This window comes from Stegodyphus dumicola, chromosome 8 (assembly GCF_044657685.1).
Source record: "Stegodyphus dumicola isolate Sdum_Otavi_A_Nest chromosome 8, ASM4465768v1".
In the NCBI taxonomy this organism is placed as follows: Eukaryota; Metazoa; Arthropoda; class Arachnida; order Araneae; family Eresidae; genus Stegodyphus; species Stegodyphus dumicola.
In genome coordinates, this window is record NC_140775.1 from 160,372,485 (window position 1) to 160,394,966 (window position 22,482).

General features: G+C 35.2%; 1 protein-coding gene across 1 annotated transcript in view; it reads right to left on the reverse strand.

Moving 5' to 3' along the window:
* Positions 1-22,482, reverse strand: part of LOC118184559 (dopamine receptor 1-like) — a 382,281-nt gene that overhangs the window by 129,618 nt on the left and 230,181 nt on the right. Inside the window, exon 3 of the mRNA XM_085822659.1 lies at positions 7,640-7,764. The gene's annotated coding sequence lies outside the window, so the exon portion shown is untranslated. The remainder of the gene's footprint in view (positions 1-7,639; positions 7,765-22,482) is intronic.

The window sequence follows — 22,482 nt, forward strand, 5'->3', positions numbered from 1 at the left end:
GACAGTCTCGCGCGCTGGATATATTTTATTCGTACAATGCTGCCATTGCTCGTTATAAAATCATTGAGTTTGTTATAAAAAATTCGTTAGAGTTTTACAAATCTTGAAATACACAATAAAATATTTAAAAACAGTATATTTTTAGAATTTTTTGATAGACAGTTTGATAGACAAAATATTTTTGATTTTTTGATAGACTCGCGCGTTGGAGGGAAAAAAATTCTCATACAGTGTTGCCATTTCTCGCTTTGAAATAGTTGAGTTTATTAATCAAAAATTCGTTAACGTTTTACAGAATATGAAATACACAAAAAGCAAATTCAAAATTCAAAATTCGGGCTTTTAGGTGTCCATATTTGGGTTCATGGCTACGTTATTCAAAATTTGATGGCTCTAGGTACTTTTATTTTTTTACAATGCGAAAAACATGGATACATTCACGGAAATTCTTTATTATTTAATTCCTTTTAATATAATATAGGGCGATAAAATTTGGTGGCAAAAATTTGAAAGTGATTCAGACTTTTACAATGATTCTACGAAAACTCCCGTTTTGAAACTAATAGCTCTTTTGGGCTAACGCCCTTTGGACTAATGAATCATTAAGGAAAGTAATTTTCTCACTGTCCTTTTCAGCAATTTCACTTTTAGATCTCATGGTCTTTTAGGCGAAAGAGGCAATATCCCCAGAAGGAATACTAATTTCGTTTTGGCATTTTGCGTTGATTCACTATAAACGTTGTTGCACTTTTTAAACCGTTGCCACCAAATATTATCTCCCTGTATTATATTCAAAGAAATTAAAAAATGAAGAATCTGCATAAATGTATGTATGGTCCTCACAATTGTGATAAAACAACGGTACCTAGAGCCATCCAATTTTGAATAACGTAATCCTCCTGCGAATATAAGCATCTGGAAGCCCAAATCTGAAATTTGGAATTTCTTTTATGATCGATTTCATATTTTGTAAAAATTTAACGAATTTTTTATTAACAAACTCAAGGATTTCAAAGCGAGCAAATGACAAACGTTGTACAGAATAAACATTTTTATCTCCGGTGCACGAGACTGTGTATCGGAAATTCTAAAGGTATGCTTATTCTAGAATTATTTTGCGATATTGCTCTTGAATTGAATTTTATGGTTTAAGTGCGAAGAGCATGATATTTAATAAATAAAGGTATAATACACAAAATGTTAAAAAAACGCCACTTTGGATGTAATTTAAAATCTGAAATCTTACAGATTTTTTTTCTTTTTCTTTTTTTTAAGGCCAGCAGTAGCCATTTTTATGCTTTAATTCTCTTAGAAATTTTGCATAAAGTGCAATACGAATAAACTTTATTATTTGTCTTGTTAAACTTACCTTCTTTCACTTAGTCTCCAAAGTTCGAATTACAAGACTTGGGCCTGTCTCTTATAAAACATACATGTTTTTGAACTTGTACAATAAACACGTTTAATGCTTCCACGACAATATATGATGCACGCATGCGTAGGAAAGTTGAAATCCATCTACTCAATTACAGATATCGATGTACTCTCATTAAGCTAATACTCTTTATGAAAACAGTGAACATCATCTTCTAGGACTTTGGATGGAGAATGCCTTTTGATCTGAATGTCCATTATGGAGAGTAGCCATTTGGGTATGACGGATAAATAGAGTCAACTCGGTTTCAAATGGAAATTTTCTATTGTCCTTAAGTAAAGAGCTACATAAATGTAATAGCATTTATATCGTTATATAAAAGAGTAGAAACGATACAGTGGCTAATTATAGTGTTTGCAGATGTGTTCAAAAAGTATGTAAATGAAGATATTCGATGAAGAAATTAGTATGAATAAACATTTATCGCTGACTGTAGTTTCGTTAGAGTTTAATCCAAATTTATCAAAATAATTCTATTGTGGGATGAATGCAGTAAGAATTTTAATGATAGATATACCTCATTCTGTTGTAGTCAAAGTAATGGTACTTTGACTTAAACTAAAGCGTTTCATTCATTCACTGGCAGCGAAGATGCTGATAATTTCATATCAAGAATAAAAAATCTGATGTGTACACCATATGACTACCCTGTATGAAGTATTAAATCACACGCATTTTATCCTACATTTCATTTAATTTCCTTGAATTTCATTAGAGATATATTTCTCATTCAAATAATTCAGTTCTCACGTCGCGGAAAGATAAAAATACATAACAAATAAAAATTGAAAGATGTAGAAAAACATAAAACACCAAATACAGTTAAAACGATTAAAAAAACAATTTATGCAATTAAAATTAGAGTTTGCGTAAAAACAAGCAATTCGGCCAGCGGGCAAAAAGGCAGATTTTTCGGTGCACAAAACTAAAAGTTTCGTTTTGGTCCCACTCGGCAAAAAGACACTGAATGTGCAGAAAGACTTAATTCACTATTCCGCTAAGTATCAAATGTAAAAACATATGGCTGCTATGACCTCCCCCCCAAATAGCAAAAATAGCCGATAAACGTAATTAATATACAGATAAACCTAATGAGATAACTATATTATGTATTGGGAAAATAGTGTCATAATGAACTGTAATCATAATATTAAAGAGGTAAGTGTACATGGGGTTATTTCAGTTATAAAAGGTTATTACACTTACTACGTTTACAAGTGGAGTCATTTTGTACATATTCACAGAATGTAAAAGTTCACTAAATTTATGTAGTGTAAGAACTTATACTTAACAAAGATCTAGACCGTAGGAAGATAGTTAGTTGCATAATTTTGTTGAACTTCGGATACTGAAATGCATCTTTAATTAGAAACATTTAAAATGGCAGAAGATCAGTTTGTGCGAATTTTATGTGAATATCCTCAGTTAAGGGGCATGAGAAAGTGTAATGGTCAGGAGTTCCCTGTTTCCCCACATATGCAGATATCGGTGTTCGCCATATTTCTTGAGCAGAAATATGTAGATCACCAGTTGGCCTTTAAAAGGAAAATACATGCGGTATTTTCTCCCTCCTTACCCCCGGGGGGTTGACTCAGGAGAATTCCTGGAAAGTATTGGCTATTGGCTAGGATCGGTACTTAGGCAGTCTCAACCAAGGGGGTACATAATTTGACTTCATAGGACTAGAGCCCTAGTTCATTCTAAGGCTGGTTCGGGCTTAGCAGGGACCGTACTAGTACTGCCGTGTCCGTTCCTTCGGCTGTTGTGAAGCTAGATCAGACATCACCAACCTACTCATCGGGGTTTTGGCCTCCTCTGTTCCTGTGATGGAGATTGACAGAGCGGACAAGGCATTAAGACAAATTTATTCGATGCAGACGGAGTGGTGCCTGAAAGCAGAGATGTTCTAGCGTTCCTTTTTTCGTATTTTAAATTTGCAAGCGTTTTTTTCCCTTGTTCCAACGCTTTGTATGAAGCCTGGCAGGGACTGTGAGGTCTGCGCCGCCGTTGAAGGGGTATCAGGAGCTTGGACACACTTACACCCATAAGGCAGTCCTTAGTGGATCCCAGGACGGGTGTCTGGTTCTTGTGCTCTGTTCCTCCTCCCAGCATGTGTTTATGGTGTTACGGTAGCATAGTCGGCGCGTATTCGAGAGGTCCATGTTGGAGTTCTGGCGAATGCATTGCTCATTTTACATGCACTCCTGAATCAAAATAACCTAATGACTCTACAAGCTAACGAATAGCTCCTTTATTAGCTACGAAGGAGTATCCATTTATCAATGATGAATTAATTAAATCATGTCTCTTTATGTTAACCGGAGAAATGTGCTTAGAGTAAATAAGTTCATTTCGATTTGTTAGTGTTTCGGTGAGAAAAACTGTTGAACAAAAGTTGAAGACGTTTGGAGACACATCAAAAGTCAATTAACAGACAAGGCAAGCTATTTCAATTGGCTTTTGATGACTGCTGATTAGACGATGGATATTACTGAAACTACCCAGTTTTCTGCTATTTATTCTGGATGTCAATATTAAGTTTCAGCTGACTGAAGAATTAGCTTCTATGAAGAGCCTTCGTGGAGCAAATACTGATGAAGATATCTTCAAGGAAATCGAGAAAAATTTCAGTTAGCTTCTGGTGAGTGGACAGACATTACTTATACTACCCAGTTTTCTGCTATTTATACTGGGGATCAATATTAAGTTCGAGGTGACTGAAGAATTATCTTCTATGAATAGACTTCGTGGAACAAATGCGGATGAAGATGTCTTCAAGGAAGTCAAGAAAACGCTAACACAGTAGAATTTCCAATGGAAACAGAAGTGTTACAACTGGTGGTGGTAAAAATGTGTGTGAAATGGGGAAAGTTTCAAAACAATTTATAACTTGTGAAGAAGAATGTTTAGATCATCCTGTAATTCATTCTATTGTTTGTTCATCAACAAACTCTTTGAGGGAAACACCTCAATCTCTCATGTACTATTGAATCAGTTGTGTCAGCAATTAATTTTATTCCCTCTCGTTGACTTAACATTTGTCAGTTTCGTGATTTTTTTATTTAGGATGGAAGTCGAAGATCCTGCTGACTTATCCTACTTTGTAACAGTCCACTGTGTTAGATTATTGCCCAATGTATCCAATGAATTATTAAGATTCCTGAATTCAGAGAAACGATAGAACATTTTTCTAGTTGACAAAAATCGTCTCCCCAACTATGACTATACAACAACAAATGACTATAGAGATTAGCATTTTTTACAGGCATCGTGGGGTATCTTAACGAATTTAACTTAAAATCACAGGAAAAAAACTGTGCTAATATGTGAAACAGATTCTATTTTAATATCAAATCGCCGAAAATTTGCATTGTTTGAAACACAAATTACTTTAATCTTTTCCAATGCTGTAAAATTTTCAAATACGAACGAAATTGACATCCCCCCCAAAAACGTCTAGAATATGTTTTCTGAATTTAAATTACAGTTATAGCAATGTTTTTCAAATCCTGATGCAAATGCAAACGCATTTCCATATTTCAGTTTACAACTAAGGAGCTACCGTCATACATTAAGTTGGAAGTGATTTATCTAAAAAATGACATTACGATGAGCATGATGTTTAAAAAAATGGCAAACTCTATAAATACCTTTCGGAAGATACATACAGCCAGTTAAAATCATACACATGGGGATTTACATATCTACTTGGCAGTAGAGTTACCAATATGAAAGAGCATTTTCGAAAATGAAGTATGTTAAGTAGTAATACAGATCATTATTAATATATAGCCCACCAGCGGCCGAGCGGTAAAATCGCTGAACACTGGTAGTTCGGTCCGAGGTTCGAATCCCGCGAACGGGCTGGCTGCATGGGCATTTTCGTGGTTTTCCCCATGTGTAACGTGTATACGAGCCGGTTTCCCTTAGAAAGTCCTCCACGAAAGGCATCCCTCCCCTTAGGCAGATAGCCCTAGTGTGCTTTGCCGTATTTTCAATACACACACAAACACACATTATTAATATATAACCATTTAACAAACAACTCTAATAATAAGAAGTATTATTAATTTCGAACTTTAGCATGTTTAAATATTATCTCAGGGAAAAAGTAATAAAGCAATTACTTTTACCGCACTAGTATAAAATTTAAAATTTTCTATAATACATTCATTAATAAATGGAAACATTTTCTTTTTTTTTCTTTTTTTTTTCTTTTCTTTTCTTTTCTTTTTTTTTTTTTTTTTGTGATTTTCAGCAAGAAGATATTGCAAAAACATCACTTCCTAAAATAATTTTTCTAAACCTCTTTTTTTGACCCGATAAATGTAGTCAAAAACATGCGTAACATTGTATATAATGTTTATTATGATACAAAATCCGCAACATTGTATATAGAAAAAGTTTGTTTATCCTTAGTCTAGGTCATCGGTCATAAAACATTATATACAATGTTACGGATTTTGTATACATGTAAATTATTTTAGTGAAATTGTAGTATTTTTTGTATAATCTGGCATAAAATACTTGAAAGAAACGGAGTTCTGCTGTAGAAATAAGAATACAAGGGTAAGTCTATTTAAGATTGAGATAAATGGCTATCTCGCTAAATTGGCGAGATATCTCCAAGCTGGCGATGGTTTCAGCGACTACTTCTCCTCTCCAAATGTAGCGTGAAATCTCCTAAAGCCGTCAAACATAGCGACATTTTGGCGATATTTCGGTCCGGTCCCTTTATAGCTGTAATTGGTACTTTTGAATAATTGTAATTGACCCCTACATGTAACTGTAACTGTATCCGGCCCTTAGAAGTAACTTTAACCATATACGCCTTCCAGTAATTTCGAGGAGGGGAAGGTATTAGAGATTCCTCTGCGTCCGGGTGAAAACTGTATAAAACAGTAGAGAGTATTTGTTCTCAGTTGTTAGTTCAGAGCTACTTTGGAGTATTGAGATATCCATGAGAGCTCCGCCTTTAAAATGCACTTTACATTCCGTTGTGTTTAACGTTCTCAGTAGTTTGAATTGTAATTGCTGATTGTGTTCTGTGATATCGAGAAGTACGAGTGTTTTGTAATATTGAGAAGTACGAGTGAGAGTACGAGTGTTTTGGTGTAAAGTTCCAAAACTGAAAAGTGTTTTTTTTTTTCCTTCGGGGTGGGTGGATGGGTGTAAAAATAAATTTTATCAAGCTACCATCGTTTATGTGGGCATTCAATCTATGACGAACCAGTATGGCTCAGCAATTGTCGGTGTCAGATGTGGGATGTAAATGTGCCATTTGGGTTTTGTCGATGGGGAGTAGCCTGCAGAGTTCTTGAAAGGGCTAGATGAAATTAATTTCGAGAAATTAGTACATTTCACTTGTCGAAATTACTGAATGGTATATCTGATTTAAGTTTCATCTAAGGGCCAGATGCGAGTTATATATAAGGATCAATTGCAGTTATTCAGTTACAGTACCAATTGTAGGGTACCAAAGTGTCGCCTAATGGTCACCATGTTTGGCTACTTCTGGCGATTTCTCGCCAAATTCGGCGTCAAAAAGTAGTGGCAAAAAAACATGCCAGCTTGGCGATATCTCCCCAATTTAGCGAGATAGCTATTTAACTCAACGTTAAATAGTCATGCCCCTGCATTGTTATTTTTCTGATAGAGCTTCATTTCTTTGAAGTATTTCACGTTGCATTATACAAAAACTATCATTTCACATATAATTTGATTAAAATTATTTAAATGTATACAAAATCCGTAGGAAAATATCAAAGTGTGTTACATCTAAATCTTATAATTGCATCTCAACTTGTATATTTTTCAGAGTCTAGATGATATGTTGTAATGATTTTCGGAAAATTATAAGATGTTTTAAAAATTTTTTAAATTTATTTTTTACTCCAATTTTATATGTTTATTACTGCTGCATTTTGCGCACAATAAATGAACTTTGTGTGGGTGGGGGGTTAGCAAATATTAGGTTTTTCAGAAAGCGTCAGAAGTGAAACTTAATACTTTTTGCCAATTAACCATTAAACCAATTTACATGACTTCATTAACATCATGAGCGAAGGATCGCAATTTAATCTGCAATAACGATCATCAGAAGATTGTGTAAATTGCCACAATATGTCCAGCAGACATGTAGATTTACACCTGACGCTTTATTTTTAAAGTGAGAATTATCATTGAAATTGCATATTCTCTCACCTTTCTCCAGTAAAAATGGAAACTTAAATCTTCTGATGAGGTATGTTCCAATAGCATGCCTTGTAGCAATTGCATAGTAGCTATTTCTTCACTGCATTCTTAGAGGTGAATTCAGCAGCAGCTATCTAGATAAAAAGAGAAAATTTGAAGTTTAGTACAAGTTGTGTTATTTTTAAAAATATTTATCAGCAAAAGTTAGATATGTAGCGTATTAAAAACGTAATTACATCGGAAATGAAGCCACTGTTGTTAATTAATCAGAACTCTATACCGTAAAAGAAGTTAAAAGAAAATATTAAGCGTACTTCAGAAGAAAGGTGAAAAAAATATAATGTAGTAATAACCTTTTCTCTCATATCATGTTCTAATATACATACGAAAACTCTCACAGTTAGAGAACCAGTTCATAAAATTTTAAAGAGAATTCAAATCTGGAATTATAATAGATACCTGGAATTATAACATAATTTCTAAGTTGTAATAAAAATGGATAATTGTAATAGACTTATCCAAAAACAGAGACATTTATCGTAATAGAAACTTGAGTCATAATGAAAAAGGAAAATAATAAAAACTGAGCATTATAATAGAAACAGAGAATTTTAATAGGAACACAGAAATGTAATTGAAACATATAATTATAATAAAATGGAGAAATATAACGGAAATGTTATATTGAATTTAAAAACGTAAACTCATAATACAGATCGAGAGTTACAGAACAAATGAATAATTATAATAAAAATGGGTAATTATAATCCAATTAGAAAATTATAATTGAGCATTTACATAGAGACCATATTTTCCCGCTTTCATAGAAACGAACTTGTCCCATTCATTCGTAGTTGTAACAGAAGTAGAGAAATATAATAGAAACACACAGAGTTATATTAGAGAGGGAGAATTATAATAGGATTATGATAGAAATAGAGAATTTTCATAAAAACAGAGAACTTTAATAAAAATACAGAATTATAATATAAAGGGGAATTATAATACAACTATAACAGAACAAGAGTTTTGTAATAAAGATGCTAAAATATAATAAAAACGAAACATAACACGACAACTGTGCGTTAAAGAGGAAAGATGTCTATAAGGAGGAATTTTTAGATGGAAATTTGTGCAAAAATACCTATGTTAGAACAGTCCTATATATACGTATAATATGTATCTTAAGTTGCGCGTTCGGGGGAAGAGATGAAAAACGAAAGTTAAAAATCTTTTCAACCGGCCGAGTAGAATTTGGGAGTACAGAACTGACGCATTTTTCTTTGTGCAAGGCGTACATGCACTGAGGAAAAAAATTGTGATTTTTCTTTCAGTATTAGAATATATATTTCGAAAATTCCATTAAAGGACAGTATATAACAGTTCAAAATAATAAAGAAAACTGAAAAGCATACAAACAAACGCAATTCATTTGAGATATTAAGCCCACAAGTTGGCTAGTGAATATTTGTAATTTGACCCGTCTCAAATCTTAGCAAATAGCCTGACTGCAAGAGTGTTTCGCGGTTTTCCTAGGCATAACTTAAAGGTGATAAATTTTCTTTTACAAAGAGCTCTACCAAAGCATCGTTTTTCATAGTAGTAGATAGCTTTTGTTATGTTTAACCGATTAACTTAACTTTGCAAAGTTTATTTCAATTAGCATTTATTATTTCTTACGTTACGTCATTCCTATACTTCTACTTTTCATCACATTCGTCAGAAACAAAATTAAAATATAGACTATGTGACAAGGTGCTAGCCACTTCAACCAAAAACACTTTAATATTAACTCTCCGATTCTACTTGTTATCTTGCTGTCTGGTTGTTGGTGAATTTAGCTTTGCTTACGTTAAAAGGTGAGCTAACATGGAAACCGGGTTTTTTGAAATACTGTTGCTAAATAAACAGAACAGTATTTCAAAATACTGTTTTGAAATACTGTTGCTTTTTCAAATACTGTATTATCCGCTTGCAAGTAGCAGGTATTAAGTTTTAGACAATTTTTTTTGTGTGTGTAACTCAAAACCGAAGTACAAATGGATGTTTTAATTGATTTCACTTGTAAAATCAATTATTATTAATTGTTATAATCACCTTATATGTTTGAATTCTGAGTTAATGAAGGAAAGAATGTAAGTTATATTTCAGTTTTATAACAGTTATTTTAATTTAGTTAACCTTTCTTATATTGTCTTGTTTCAACTTGCACGCTACCAGAACGAGGTTTTAGAATCGCGTTGAATGCAAATGAGTAACATATAGTATTAAAGGAAAGTTCAACTTCGAGACTGAACAGTTAGGAATCCCGAGCAGCGCGCGCTTGCCTTTGGGTAACGTCTCTCTAACTGCTGTTATGCTCGGCCGTATTATTAGGTGCCTTTTTCTAGTTCGCCGGCTAGTTTAAAACTAAGGGCCGAATCCGTTAGATTTGTGTTAGCCTCGGATAAATCTCTTACTTAGTTCTTATTTTTGAGTTCAAGCCTAAGTGGAGGCTTTGTTGTAAGCCCAAAGAACTGGGAAAGGACATCTCACTAACAGCAATAGTATCTTCCAAGCAAGAGGCACTAGCAATATTGAATGCGCTACGACATGCCCTCAACCTTTCCCTTACCAATGCGACTTTTTACACGGACAGCATGTCAGTGCTACGCGCACTCAGGGATCATCACCACACTTCACCCATCATCATAGATATACAGCAACTTTTACGCAATAATCATCAAGCCCGCTTTAACATGGTATAGGTGAAAGGACACTCCGACAACGAAGGGAATGACGTCGCAGACCGACTGGCTAATGAGGCTGCCAACAACATCCACGCTCAAACTATAAGAGCCCCTACCCCCGTCTCACACCTCAAGAAAACTCTGCGTAATATCTGTAAAGAAAAGTGGCAAGAAGAATGGAATAGCGGCGACACAGGGAGAAGGACGTATAACTTTCTACCAAAGGTAGACACGGAACGTCTTATAACAATAGCCCCACTGACACAGTACATAACGGGTCATGGCCCATTTCCATCTTATTTTATGCGTCATGGCATCTCAGCATCTGATAATTGTGTCTGTGGCATGCTAGGTTCTCCCGAGCACTACCTATTTGACCGCGGTCTAACAACAAACCACCACTTACCACATCCAACGAATGATAGAACACTTTACTATCGTTTCATAATCAAACACCCGCCAGCTATAAGGAGTATCTGCGCAGTTGTACAGCAAATCAACGCCCTAGGGCAAGACATTTGCGAGCACAATAGCATGGTACTGCAGACAATGTACTCAACGATTAGATATTCGCAGTATGTACACATTCTGTAATACACATTCCGCATTCAATTTCGAGCCTCATGTTAACATCTGCTTTCAATAACCAGCAACTTGCAGAAATAATGTTACTGACATGTTTATCTGTGTAAAGCACTGGGCGCCCAATGGAATGATGTGTTATCGTAAATCGAAATATATAATATCCGTACAATGCACGAATGTAGTGTATGCAACGAAATATGTAAATCATGCAACAGATGCCCCTAATGAAAATATGTACATTATGTATTATGGGAACTGAGCATATTTCCGCACAGTGCTACTGCTTTACGCACACCTTACTATGTCTCATATGTTTCTTCTGTGTGTAATATTTGCGTTTATGTGCTCTACGTGTTTCCATATGTATTCTATGTGTCGTGATATGTATTCTCGTGTGCGTTTTTATGTCTTTATGTTACGTAATTACGAGTGTGTTTTTATGCTTTTACGTTTAATTTTGTATATCTATGTGTTTCAGCTTATATGAGTGTTTTAGTGTTTTAATGCTATTCTTTATATTCTTTTTAAGTTACTTTGTGTTATTAACAACGTCCTATGTAAAAACTACTTGACATCTAGCCCCTGTATGGCCATGTAAACTCCCGGTGCAGCCTCACGGGGCTCCAGCGAGTTGCTTCTTCGAGATAGTGGAGGACGTGGGAAATATGCCTGTTTACCTATGTTATTCGCCAGGCGTCCCGTCCTCCGTCACCTGTCACCAATCCCAAAGAAAAGGGCCGATTGTTCACCTTATTTTGAGTAAATAAAGGGTAATTAACTCTTCTTGAGTTTACGATTTCTGTTCCTTGAACTAAGCGATAATTCGCTTAACAGTTCACTAGGTTACTCAACATTTAATTTAGCAGAATAAAAGTGAAGAATTCTACACGAGAATTAGAGTTTCAAAAACAATGCGTCTAGTAAATCTTTACGTAATTTGTATTATATGTTAAGATGAATTTGCAATTTATTTAAGGTATCCGACTACGTTCTAATTCGACAATTATGATGAAATTTTTCAAAGCAATTTCATTAACTTTGTTTTAAAGCTTATACATTAAGCTTAAAAAACTACTTTTAATTTGTCTCTCCGGTCGTTAAAAGTAGAATTATGACTGTCCTTGTTCTATGCCATGAATCGGAAGTATCTGTGAAAGAACTCGGAAGCTGATGACCAGAGGTACACAAACTACTCTAAATAAACTTTAAAATGAGAAATTTTCATTTGAATACCTTTGGTGATGTTCAGAAGATACTTTTGAACCCTTTTACTTGCTATTTAAAGGTCAGGAACAAGATTAATTTTTGTTGTTGAATTTTCATACTTGAAAACCCTTTCTTTTCTTTGTGTTTGTGCTAGCATTACATTAAACCTAATTTTTGAAAATTTGACTTTTTTTCAACTTTTCTATCATAAAAAAACTTGAACTTAAAATATTACGAGGGCTATCCAGAAAGTAGATTACGTTTTGGAATAAAAAAATAAACAAAGTATAGGAAACAAATTTTATTATATACAGATGAAAGCCACACTCAAATACTACTTTTCTACATAGTCACCATACAAATTAAGGCATTTATCGTAGCGATGTACGAGCTTGGAAATTCCTTCGTCGAAAAATTCGGCCGCCTGCGCCTTCAACCACTTCGTTACCTCTTCTTGCAGCTGTGCGTCGTCATCAAAACGCTGCATAGCCAGCCACTTCTTCATTGCTGGGAATAGGTGGAAGTCGCTCGGTGCCAGGTCGGGACTGTACGGCGGATGAGGAAACAACTCCCACTTAAAAGATTCAAGAACTTTACGAGTGACATTTGCCGTGTGGGGCCGGGCGTTGTCGTGAATCAACAAGATCTTAGAGCTCAACATTCCTCTGAGCTTGTTTTGAATTGCTCTTCTGAGTTTTTGGAGAGTTTGGCAATACCTTTGAGAGTTTATTGTAGTGCCTCTTTCCAGGAAGTCCACCAAAATTACACCTTTTCTGTCCCAAAAAACAGTCGCCATCATCTTCCTTGCCGACATTGTTTGCATGCATTTCTTGGGTTTTTGGGGAGAACTTGTGTGCCCCCACTGCATTGATTGCAATTTCGTTTCACAGTTCACATGTTTCACCCATGTTTCGTCACCAGTAACGATGCGATCGAGTAAAGAGTCACCATCCTTATGGTAAGCGTCCAAAAAGTTCAACGCTGCAGCCATTCGCTGATTTTTGTGGTCCTCTGTCAAGATTTTTGGAATCCATCTTGCACAAAACTTGTGGTAACCAAGCTTTTCGCTGATGATTTCGTGCAACAAACTTCGCGAAATTTGTGGAAAACTCAAAGAAAGTTCCATTATTGTGAAATTTCGATTTTCACGGACTTTAGCATCGACTTTTTCGAGAAGTTCGGCGGTCACTATGCTGGGTCTCCCACTTCGATCTTCGTCGTGAACATTGGTTCGGCCATTTTGAAATCTTATGACCCACTGACGCACTCCACCTTCAGTGATAATGTTGTCCCCATACACTTCACGAAGCTGCCGATAGATTTCTATCGGTTTACAGTTTTTTGCAGTCAGAAACCTTATTACTGAGCGCACCTCGCGGGATTTTCAATTAACGCAGACATTTCAAACCGTCACAGTATCTGAACGGAGCACAGCACGAACCTCTCACTAGCACGGCTAGATGCAGACTGAGCTGCGCAACGCTCTGACCCCAAGATGGCCGCGCTAGCCCCGCCCCTAGCGGACACAGACGGAAACGTAATCTACTTCCTGGATGGCCCTCGTATTATAATAATTTTACGAAACTTTCTACAAAGATTCTGAATTAAATGGACTAAAAGTTTAGGTTTATGTACATATCTAAAATTTTTTCAAACAATTTTGTAAACGAAAGGAGACAGATTTCTCAAAAAATATCTAGTGTATGTATTCAAACAGGTATATTTAATACACATTTCATTTTATCACTTAGATTATTTTCCATTTAATTCCTTATACCCTAAAAATATAAATGGCAAATATAAAGTAAAATATTGATACATTTTTTGTGGGAATATATTTAGTTATCCTAAAGTTCAACGTATTTCTAACCCCCCCCCGAAAAAAAAATGCTCTAATGATATATTTATCTCTTTTTTTTATAATTTTAAGTACTATTCTGCTAACTAAAACCAATAACAGATATATTTGCACTATTTTTAAAAAAATTGGCTGTCGAATATAGTCGGATATTCGTATATGAATCATATGCATATATTTCCATGATGTTTTATTTTATCAATGAAACATTATGCAATAACATTTAGTGGCATGTAAAATATTAAATTAGGAAAATGAATTAAGAAATATAAAAATAAGCTTAAATAACACTTTCAAACAAAACACATCTTATGATAGCTAACATGTTTCAGTAGTGGGCAACTTACGGTTTGGTTTGGTTTGGTTTATTAGATTATGGCAAAGCACTCGAGAGCTATCTGCCTTAATGGAGGGATGCCTTCGTGGAGGACTTTTTAAGGGAAACTGGCTCGTATACACGTTACACATAGGGAAAACCACGAAAACACCCATGTAGCCAGCCCGTTCGCGGGATTCGAACCTCAGACCAAACTACCAGTTTTCAGCGACGTTACCGCTCAGCCGCTGGCGGGCAGTGGGCAGCTTACAACACCTTCTTAAGCTGTTTGAAAAGGTGTTGCAACTTATGACTCTTTCGAGCTGGAGTTTGAGGGTACTCAGTAACATCTAAATCGTCATTTCGAAGTTGTAGTGAGCAGCCCTTCACAAATATGTCTCACAAACATAGTGTGATCACATGATTTTTGCCATCATAGATGACTTTGCAGTTAGGCATATCGGAATGGTATATTTTCGAGCCGCTTGTGTTAGGATCGACCGATTCTAATTTGCTAACACCATGCTTATCATTATAAAAGCCTCGGCTAGTCTCTTCGTTGTATATTGCGAAAAAAAAGGGGGAGGAAGTTCTATGTGTCTCGTTCTACTGAGCCGATTGACAGAATTCAAATTGCGTTTTTCATGTCTCGAAGGCGCGACTTAGGATATATATCAGATTTATATATATCGTCATCCTAACATAGGTATTTTGACACAAAATCGGACTTCTTCTGAAATAAGATACCAATGTTTTTCCATATTTCGCTTCTATGACTCAAGTTATGCTCAGATGTTAAATTTTGTAAAATTTGGTGCGAAATTTACGGAAAAATTCAAAAATTTATCTTGGCGCATTTTTTTTTCAGTTTGCGCCAAGAATAATTCATCTCGCAAACTTCTTAATATAAGGCAACCAATTTTCCTTTCCCTTCCATTATGCCGGAACGGAAAAAAGGGCACCTCGTTCCTACCTTTTTACATTGTTTGTATGAGCGGAGAAAAGTCCCATCGTTCCTACTTTCAAATAATTTTAGTGAAGTATCTAAACCACATTTGATGTTTTATCTCTATCAACAAATATGCTAAATTTCAAAACGGGCCAATATATTAATTCACGTATATCTTCGGAAATTTTGAATAAAAAACTAATTTTTTGCCTGTGTGCTTCAATACGTCTACTTTAAGATGATGGTAAAACTTTTATGGATAGTTCAAAATATTTTTTGAAAAAATTATGAAAATTATTTTAAAATAAATCATAAAAAATGGGTGAATTTTATTTTAAATGTACCAGAATTTCGAAATGTGAAAGGAAGAATCAAATAAGTTTAATAAAAAAGAGATTAATAAATATATACCAAACTCAATTAACATTGAGGAGCTAAAATTTTGAGAGTTAATTTTTTTAAAACTACTTGTTCGATTTTTACAAAACTTGGTAGTTTGGCGTAATTTGAGTTGTAGAATGGAAACATGGGAAAAAATTGGTATGTTAATTTCAGAAAAATGTCAATTTTGTGTAAAAATACATATATTAGAACTATGCTATATATAAGTCTAATACATATCCTAACTCGCGCTTTCGAGACATGAAAAACGCAAGTTAAATTTTGTCAATCGGCCCAGTAGAACGGGTGGTGTTGGTGGTGTATTGATAATACGGCAAAGCACAATAGGTCTATCTGCCTAAGGGGAGGGATGCCTTCGTGGAGGACTTTCTAAGGGAAACTGGCTCGTATACACGTTACACATGGGGAAAACCACGAAAACGCCCATGCAGCCAGCCCGTTCGCGGGATTCGAACCTCGGACCGAACTACCAGTGTTCAGCGATTTTACCGCTCGGCCGCTCGTGAACCCAGTAGAACGGAGATATACTAAAACTTTTTTTTTGGCGTGTGTGTGTGTGTGTGTGCAACGTACATTTTTTTCTCGCTTTGAATCCATTTCAATTGTAACTAAGCAACGAAGAACACTAACAGCGATAAAGAAAGAAGTATCTAAATTAATATTGCTTAAATGCATGAAATAAAGGTCGGGAAAAGAAGTAATAGTTAACGAAATCTTTATTTCTGATTAGTAGGTTTCAATAGTTACTGTTAATGTGCAGTTACATTATTGAGAATTTATTAAGTCGAGGAATTAGAGAAAATCGTTTCTAAACGATTCTCTTCATATTGATAAGAAAATAAATGAGTGATCCTATTTTGCGTAGACTAGGTTTTGGTGTAAAGCATATTGAAGCTCTTATGCAATCGAAGAGAAAAAAAAAATCGTGAAATCTGAAACTATAGTTAGGTGTTAATGAGAATAAAATGAAAGAATTTTAAGAATATTCGCAAATATTCAAAACATTTGAGCTTTCTGAAGCGGCAGATGATATGCTTTCATTCGTCCCTGAAAAGACTTCCGGAGTTTATTTTGCCATTAACTACGAATTTCACTTGCCAGCCGACACAGACAATGTAAGTGGTTTCCAAAAAGTTATAAATAACAGAAATTGTCGAACAAGCAGCTCTTAATCGACCCTCTTCTCAAAAATAAAAACGGACGTTCAAGAGAGGTTTGTGTTCGACGAAATAAATGTGTTTATGTATGCGCACTTTTCCCGAAGTGCAAATTTCATCGGATGGCTAAATGTGTTTTCCCGCTGCTTTTTTTCCTTCATTCTCTATGAGATTAGATTTGAGAGCGTTTTTCAATTACACAGTCAAATTCTATTCTCTTTCGCGTCACCGTCAAGGCAAATTCTGGAACATTTTGCTTTAAAATGTTCTTCGATTGGTTATTACTTTGGGGAAATATTCACGGTGCGTTATTAAATTTGAAAATGAATTCTTGTAAGTAAATTTCTGTACATACGCGTAAAAATGGAACAAGAAGGAAGTGTTCCTAGAAGACATTATAAAGATTTAGATACGCAGAATAGCTCCAATAACAGCAAAACTCTGATAACCTGTCGAGTTCGAAACTTTAGTGATGCCAGATTATCGGACCAAAATTATATATTTCCTCAAACCGATTTTCTTTTTACACGTTCGTTATTCAATACATTGTTGAATGAAAATTTTGCATTTATTAATCTTTCAAACATATTTAATTAGAAAAAAATGTATTAGTGAATAAATGTATTCACAGTTTAATTATTCTACTTTGAAATCAATGCCAGTTCATTACGTTTTTTTAAAGCAATGTTCGAATGTTTACCTATTCCATAGATTCTAATTCATTTTTGAAAAATCATTTAGTATTATATTAATATTAATTATTTCTTCAATATTCCTTTTATTTTTCCATTGAACTTTACAAATATGTTTAATGTTCACTAGCCTTTCATCAAGCGATCTTAGTCATCGAGCATTAGTCAATCTTAATTTTTAAATGCTTGCTGAGTTATAAGGTATTTCTCCCACCTTCATAACATGCTTTCGTGGTGTAATGGTCAACACACTCGACGCGTGTTCGAAAGGTCGGGGATTCGAGTCCCGGCGAGAACACTGCTCATTTTCCATGTCTCCTGCTTCAAAAATACCTAATGTCTCTACAGTGGCGCCCGAACTAAAAAAGGTGGTGGATGACGATTTTCCAGCGCCAGGGTTTGGCGATTGGATCCCGTAATCATCAGTCGCTCTTTAAAAAAGGGTGTATATGAGGTATTTCTCTCGCCTTCTAAGCATGCCTTCGTGGTGTAATGGTCAGGTCGCTCGGCGCGTATTCGAGAAGTCCGAGGTTCGAGTACCGGCGAGGGCATTGCTCATTTTTCACGACTCCTACTTTGAAATAACCTAATGTCTCTACAGGGGCGCCTGAACTAAAAAGTGGTGGATAATGATTTCCCACCACCAGGATTTGGCGACTGAGTTCCTTAATACCCAGTCGCTCTTTAAAAGGGGGAGTATATAAGGCATTTCTCTCGCCTTCTTAGTATGCCTTTGTGGTGTAATGGTCAGCACACTCGGCGAGTATTTGAGAGTTTCGTGGTTCGAAGAATTCCGGCCAGGGCATTGCTCATTCTTCACGTCTCCTGCTTCAAAAACTCCTGTCTCTACAGAGTAGCTATCTTTTAATAACAATACATCTGAATAGAGATTTTGGAGCCTTTTTGAGTGGGGGTTCATTATAAGTAATAGAAGGTCAGATAACACATTCCTCCATTAGAATAATTCTAGTTTCACTTTTCTGTAGTCGGTTAATAACATTCAGGTTTCCGTTAGTTTTTAAAGCAATATGATTTCGTTTTATTTCCTTTACCAATATTAAAAATCTTTTGTTTTATTCTGGTTTTCGCGAGAATAATTCGCCTTTCCTCCTAAGGTGATGCAGGAAATATACATAAACTATTCGAAACAAACAAACAAATGAAAGAAAAAAGAGGTTTTTTTCTGAGATATTTTACGACAAACCCCATAACACATTGCTTACATTTTCAGCTGGCTCCCACTCGAAAGATTTTGAATATGTCGTTGCCTTTTCTAACCTAACACTGTATCATTCCTTGCAGCCACTTTACGAAACATAATTTATTCGTTATCTGTTCATTAATGACACCGTGATTCATAATTTCGGTTTTTCAAGTCTAGCGTCAGAAGTAAAATACCCGTCTGTTACGTAAAAATACGTCTCCTCGTGCAAATCTGTATTCTGTGTTCTTATCACGAAATCCATAATCTCAATAAATTTTGAACAATTCCATAGGGAATTTCAGGAGCCGGGCTAGATGCTAACGAATTTCGTGGGCCATCTGCATGATGGTAATCACGTGGGCCATGCATCCATCATCCAGCCTGACACCCCCACAGGGTACCACGTGATGGCCGATCGTTCAGAGTCTCGTTGAGCGCTGACAAAGGACTTTTTTGTTCTCACTTCCGAGGAGAAAATTGGGTTCCTCGAGAGTAGATTAATGTCGATTTTGTCCACGCAATTTGGGAGGTTGTTAGAATCTTGGCTCAGAGTGATTTGCTCTGCGGAGTACATGGACAGGTAAAAGAAAAAGGATTAACATAATAAGAAAACTGTTTGCTTCTACGAAGAAATAAGGAAATAGTAATGCTTCGTTAACTAGACTCGCTATAAAGAATGGAAGCATTCGCCACAGTTTATTCCTCGTTAGTAAATAGATTATTTACAAAATATATATTTTTCCGTCGCTCTTTTGCTCATGTAGAGAAAAGCAGTCAACAAGGAAAAATTTTTAAAATTCGATTTGATTGATCACATTTATTACCAATAATAATAATTTTGCAATATTCCTTACAGTCATGTAACAAGTCTGAATAAAATTCTATCTTGATTATATCGACGAAAGGATAATGATCAACAACGGTCAATGGATCCCTTCTACTCTTATATATTTTAGCTTCTTTGATCTTGTAAAATCTGAAGTTCTCAGTGGTAAAGTCTACGATTCTTCTCTTATTCACGGTATTTTTGCTTTCGAACATCATGCTGATGAAAGATAAACACGATAGTAAAAGTCATAGTTCGAAAACATTGTTATAAATAAATCTGTTTTTTACACTCTTTAAAATATCTCTTAGGAGTTTAGAATTCGATACAAGATTTTGTGCTAGTTGCAGGTTATCAGATTTCGGAAGTAGGAAGCGTGAGTTACTTTTCCAGCTTCCAGTTGAGTTTCGAGCCCAGGTCTTTCAGCTGCTATCTATAGATACCATTATTGACGCCACAAAAGGATGTACGGGGAAAGTGATATTTCCATACACTTACGCATAAGTGTATTTATACTGTGTATGCATGAAAGTTGGTTTCTACCCAGGCAATACTTTGTTAACGATTATTGAATAATATTCTAAGCGTTTATTTTAATTTTCTGATAGTTATTCTTATTTTTGAATAAGCTTTCCTTTTTAATGTTTTATTTTCCACTTAGAGTGAGATTTCACAATTGCGTTTTATGTAAATGAGGTAGAAGTAATATTTAAGTCAAAGTGTGCGTCACTTCAGTAGAAGAGCTTGAAAGTTCTTAATAGAGAGTCCTTCTGTCAAGTCGTTGCTTTAAGCTAATCTTATTACGTTCGGCCCTGCCTTCAGGTATTCGTCGGTGCGCATGAATAAGGTCCACATCTGTTGATTATTTCTGTGAAGCTTTGGCTAGTTAGCATTAGATTAGTTTCATATTTTATTTATTAAGTGGTGGCTTTATGTCAGCCCGACAGGAGCCATTTATGACTATTTTGAGGTGACTAAAAGGTTAATTTAACCATTCTTTGTAATTGAAGCATTAGAACCAAGCGATTAGTCGCTAAGAGTTCTTAAGTATATTAGCTGCTAAAGATTATAGATTTAGCTAGAAGATTATAATATAAAAATGCTAGTAAAAAGTGCGGTTCTTTTAAAGGCTTCGTTTAATTTCTCTGATAAACTTTCCCCTCAAATATCATCAAATGGAAAGGCCATCTTCATAATAATAATAGTGTTTTCAAAGCGGAATTGTCAGCTATAAAAGCAGCGATTGAAACAGCCATTCTCAAAAATCTTAACGAGATTAGCATAAAATCTGACTCCCAAGCAGCTATTCTAGGTATTAAAAATCCCTTACCTTCCTCTCCATTGATATCCGACATAAATTCTCTTCTTGGCAAACTTCCAAAGTACAAAATTCAAATTTCATGGATCAAAGGACATAGTGGCCAATTTGGTAATGATCAGGCAGATGAACTAGCCAAAGAAGCACCTATTAATCAAGATGGTACTGAAATCATCATTCCGTGGCCTCGCTCAAATTTCAAGTGCCAACTAAAACAACTTGCTTCAAAATCTTGGCAAAATTTGTGGAACAATGCTCCACAGGGAAGACGCACATATAACTTGATCCCCAATGTAAGCTTCGCATCTCTGAACTCGAATCCTTCACTAAATTACTTTATAACAGGACATGGACCCTTCATCTCTTATTTCTACGCAAGAAATTTGGCAAATTCTTATATCTGTATATGTGGGGAACAAGGAACTCCTGATCATTACACTTGGTCATGCCCCTTAACTGAGGATATTCACATAAAATTCCAAGAACTGACCTCCTGGCATTCCAAAGGTTTTTAATTAAAGATAAACATCAATATCCAAAGTTTCAGAAAATTATGCAACGACTCTCTTCCTACGGCCTAGATATCTGTCAAGTGTAAGTCCACATACAGTTTAAACTTAGTGAACTTTTACAGGCTGTGATTATGGACAAACTGGCTCCGCTCGTGAACTTTATAAATTGCAATATACCAATATATTTGAAATAACCCATGGACACCCACCTCTTTAGCATTATTATAACAATTCATTTTAACATTGTGTTGCCAGTACTAATTATAATTATCTCATTACGTTTATTTGTTTATTAATTATGTTTATCTCCTATTTTCGTTGCACCAAATCAGATGATCCATTTATCTTGTGAATCTCAAATTGTATTCCGACTATTTTGTAATCTACTTATACCCTACACCATTATTTTTAATAATTACTGGATGCGGGGCGTACTGTGGAATTGCACGATGTACCATAATAGGCAAACTCTAGACCTTTTGAAAAGCTTCAGTCTATGCAAATTCTTATAAAACTTGCAATTACACCCCTCCTTTATTTAAATTTTTTTTTCAAAGAGTTAGTATGGGAAGACATTACCAGTTGACCTATGGTACATCGCTGGTGTCCCCCATACTTTTACCTTTACCTTTACGTTCCTAGAGTAAAAAAAATAAGATATTATTCTCCGAAGACTAGCTGCAACTTATTTATATTAATCGAAAATATTCTATGCGCGCTCTGCAAACTTTTACATAACCTTCAAAATTTCTATATTGTCAATTAAGAATTACTTATAAAGGTGCGCGAAAATTCATTAAAAAATTTAATAAATAAACTGGGCTGCGAAACTTTTGCAGGAATCGTGATGTTTCGCAGTCCATGCTATTTAGATCATAAAAATTACTCGTTGCATTTCCGAATCACAAGTACACTGCTCTGAATAACTTACTTTTAGTGAACTATTGATAGCCACGGCTTTCCGTGACCAGCATCGATAAAAGAAATCAGAGTCATAAACGGAAAACTCTGCTTAACTATTGATTTACAGTTAATTCTTTATTCACTGTGGAGATGCCGAGGACAACGTCCACGATTCATCCACGATTCTAGAGGTAA